Source organism: Myotis daubentonii, chromosome 4, assembly GCF_963259705.1.
Source record: "Myotis daubentonii chromosome 4, mMyoDau2.1, whole genome shotgun sequence".
Lineage (NCBI taxonomy): Eukaryota > Metazoa > Chordata > Mammalia > Chiroptera > Vespertilionidae > Myotis > Myotis daubentonii.
The window spans coordinates 108,694,079-108,698,479 of NC_081843.1; the positions used below are offsets into that span (position 1 = coordinate 108,694,079).

At 40.2% G+C, this 4,401-nt stretch overlaps 1 pseudogene; it reads right to left on the bottom strand.

Annotated features, from left to right (window-relative positions):
* Positions 1–3,215: 3,215 nt before the first annotated feature.
* On the bottom strand, positions 3,216–4,127 carry LOC132232463 (large ribosomal subunit protein eL6-like; annotated as a pseudogene).
* Positions 4,128–4,401: the final 274 nt, after the last annotated feature.

Genomic DNA, 4,401 nt, shown 5'->3' on the forward strand with positions numbered 1-4,401 from the left:
CAAAACTAGGTAATTAAACTGAGAGTACTGAAAATATTTTACTTGAGAGTTACTGAGCGGTCTCATCTGTGCCCATATTAAGGGGTTGATTTTAGCATTTTGTACTGCTAAATTCTGGTCCCCAAACCAAAAGGTTACAAAAGTTCTGGGAAGACATTCGTTTCTGTTACTTTTTGCTTCTGAGCCATGTGAAAGTGAAACCATTTTTATCAGCTTTAATTCAAAGTTACTTTTTGTAATATCTTGGGAAGAATCAAAGTTTTTGTAATTATTTCCATGGAAAATTATTGTGTGTGGGTTTTCCTTGACCTTTTACTATACCACCTCTATTCTATAGATTTATTATAAAGTTTACATTGAAACATTGTCTTTAAATGGTCAATTTTGCCAGTAATATCAATTTTGGCATTCATTACACTAAGGAATATTTAAGATACAGTCATGGGCAATTGATTAAGTAAGATATCTGTGAAACTTAATCCATTCAGAAAAATACAGCTAATAACACCTTCCCTGCACAAATATTATGAATTAATAATGGGCATAATATGCCTAGTTCATAGTAGGCATTCAGTAAATGTTAGCCCTTATTGAAGGTTCATATTTGCCCAAATTCCAGGTCCCCAAGACTAGTCAAAGTACCCCAATTTTTAAGTGAATAACTGACCAAATCAAATTAAAATTATTTTTAAATGTACTTTATCAAGGAGGGGGTGGAAAGGGCATAGGAACAATTTTGTGTAGAAAATTTGCAGTCATTTAATTTTTATTTTTTGTTAATCCTCGCCGGAGGATATTTTTCCACTGATTTTTAGAGAGAGTGGAATAGAGAGAGAAAGACAGAGAGAAACATCAATGTGAGAGAAACACATCGATTGGTTGCCTCCTGCACAAGCCCCGACCAAGGCCAGGCCCAGGGAGCCTGTAACCAAAGTATGTGCCCTTGACTGGAATTGAACTCAGGACCCTTTGGTCTGCAGGCTGACGCTCTATCCACTGAGCAAGACCAGCTAGGGCTTTGCAATCATTTTAATTTAAAGAATGTATATTTTTCTTTCTCACTTTTTTATACAAAATGGAAGATGGCAGTGAGTGGTGTACTATATGAAAGTCTGTTTGGAAGAGCAGAGACCTGGTACTGGTTAGGAATTTCCCCTTGATTCTACATTTGACAACAGGTTATCTTTATGGAAAGAGTTGAAGGAAGTGGGCTGTTGGTATAAAGTTGAGAAACAGTTGCTTGGGGCTTACCAAGATTAGATGAAGGCTTGGCAAATCTGACTCTCAATTTTTTTAAAAAAGCAACAACAATGAGGCTCAGCCCCAGTCCTATTCTGATGAAGATAAGGTAACCTATGACTAATAAAGCTCTTATGGTCTGTAACTCCCTCAAGGTATATTGTGGGAGCTTATCTTCCCCCCAGTAGTTATCTGAGGCTAAAATTCTTAGCAAATGCAAACAGGATTTATGGTTTTACTATAGAACACGAATAGCTAGAGAAAAATTATGCTTCAGCACCTCATTCCTCAAGAAGATGGAGTCCCAGGGGCAAAGTTTTGCTGTGGAAAAGAAGAGGAATAGGCAAGCCAATCCCAGGAGACTCCAGAAGAAATGAAATGTGGGAATTGATTTTCAAGAAGTGATGAGATCAGGTGTCCTGGTCAGAGTGCGCTGGATCTCCCCACCTTGCTGCAGCCCCAGCTTTCTCCTTCATGTACTCGTTGAGGATCTTTTTCTCTCTGTCCTGTGAATGACTTATAGAAAGGTATATATAAACCACTTTCAGGAAAACTCCCACTTCTAAAGGAAATTTTTCAGAGATTATATGGAGATAAATAACGACCTCTGTCATTACAGAAACCCCAAATCCATGGCAGGCAAATGGGGACTTTCTTTTGGGCAAGATTTTTAGAAAGCTCTTGAATTTGTGCTACATTTTTCTAAGGCTGGTCTTGATTTGGACTTGTAGACATGAATATGAGTGCTCTAATTACATGAAAAGAAAGACTCAAAAAATACAACTGAAAATTCACCTTTATTTTCTTTTGTATATTTTAATTTAGTGTTTAACCTTTTGAGTAATTTTAAAAATATATATATTTTATTGATTTTTACAGAGAGGAAGGGAGAGGGATAGAGAGTTAGAAACATTGATGAGAGAAAAACATCGATCAGCTGCCTTCTGCACACTCCCTACTGGAGATGTGCCCGCAACCAAGGTACATGCCCTTGACCGGAATCGAACCTGGGGCCCTTCAGTCTGTAGGCCGACGCTCTATCCACTGAGCCAAACTGGTTAGGGCTTGAGTAATTTTTTACTACATGGACTTCAAACTTATTTCCTCGAATGAAAATATATTTTAAAAGGCATCGCAGATTTCAAATAACCACATCTCTCTTCTCCTTTCAAAGTGCAGAATATGAAATGATTATTTCAGTTTAATTCCTTTCCCAGGCACCACCCTCTGGATCTTTTCCTCTTTTTAGCCTGTCCTTGTCTGCTCTGAAATGTTATTGCTAGTAGCATTTTCCTTTTTCTAGAAACAAAAATAATTATACCTAAGCATCTCTATTTAAAAAACAATCTGTTTGTAGTGCTGACACCAGGTCATAGACAAGAGCTGACTCACAGGGTCATTGGGAAAACTTTTCTTTGCACATTTTACCAACTTTGCACTGTTGTTTTCCCTACTGGCCACCCTGATTGTGTTCTTGCATCCCAAACATTTTAGGTGAATTTACTTCTCCTTCTACTAATTTTCAGGTGTCTTGGTCTTTTTCTTCCTTGATTTTTTTTCTGTCTTTGAAAGTTAAGTTCTTGGACTTTATCCCCTGAGAGGTGTCTGCTGATCAAGATAAGTTCTGCAGGAGAGACACCTAATAACAACTTTCAATATCAGTGGGACCAAAAGCCTAGTAGCAAGTTCTCAGTGACCTTTGGGTTCAATTTTTAAAAAAATCTGAATTAAAAGCATGCACATAAATTGTATACCGTTTACCTTTCCAGGTATCTTTGACTACAAAATAATATCACAGTTTGATTCCCAGTCAGGGCACATGCCCCGGTTGCGGGTTTGATTCCCCGGCGTGGAGTGTGCAGGAGGCAGCCAATCAGTGATTCTCTCTCATCCTTGATGTTCCTATCTCTTTCTCCCTCTCTCTTTCTCTCTGAAATCAAGAAAAAATATATTTTAAAAATAATATCAACTTTTTTGTTGTTGTTTTTTTTTTTTAACATATCAGTTATTTAATTGGGTTCTTATAAGAAATTCAGAACACCAGTTTGTGAGGATAAAGCCCATTGGTGAGAGTGAACAGAGAGTGGAGGTAGCCCTATAGCTGAGGAACAGCTTTGATTTTTGGCAGAATTTGTGAGTCCACAGCTTTCTGGTCAACCTTGCGCTGTTCTGTAATCTCGTATTTCTCTTTCTCTGTGTCGAAGGTCTCACCCTCCCGGTGTCTGGGCTTGCGCAGCTGCTTCTTCTTGAAGTAAGCATCAGCGAGATGTTTGGGGATTTTCACACCACTGATTCAATGTTGGTGGAGGTGGCGATGACAAATTTCTGGTGTGTGCTACGAAGAGGAACTTGATTGAGGGACAGAGGTCCAGTCACAAGTAGCAAGCCACTGCCCAGCTGCTTCAGGAAAACCACCCTCTTGCCTCTGTGGCGCCCAGTGAGGAGATCAGAGTGGTCCCAGGAGGGATGCTGGCCCGCAGACTCCGCACATGCTGACTGAAGGGTTTCTTGCTGTGGCTCATCAGCTTTCGAGGCACATCTTCAGGAGGATAATATCTAGGCATTTTGCGGAGTTTAACCACTCGGTACCACCATTCTTGTCACCACCAACTGGTTTGTGACAGTAGCAAGAACTTTCTCCTCCTTTTTCTTTTCAATCCTGGCTTTAGGGGCCGAATACTTCCTCTTGTACATGGCCTTTCGCCAATACATAGCTGACCGGGAGTATATGCCTCCTCTGACGAGGACGGGGTTTCAGCTGCAGTGGGGCTTCCCTTCTTAGGGGCCTTAGCCTTGCTGCCGGCATCGGCCTTCTTCTTGGCTTCCGGTTTCTTCTCCTTAGTGTCAGGCTTCTTCTCCTTGGTATCTGGCTTCTCAGTTTTCTTTTCACCCGCTGTCTTGCAAGGTGGGAAAAAAAGCAATAATATCAACTTTTAAGAGGCCTAGACTATGGCCACTACTCTGGATCATTCATTTGTTCCTAATAAAATACTGGTGTCTTTTCCAGCCTAGTATTGTTCCCGTAACAGGATGACATATATAATCTGACGGGTCATCTTTAGCCCTGTCACTTCCTAGCCCAGTGATGGAGAACCTTTTGAGCTCGGTGTGTCAGCATTTTGAAAAACCCTAACTTAACGCTGGTGCCATGTCACATATAGA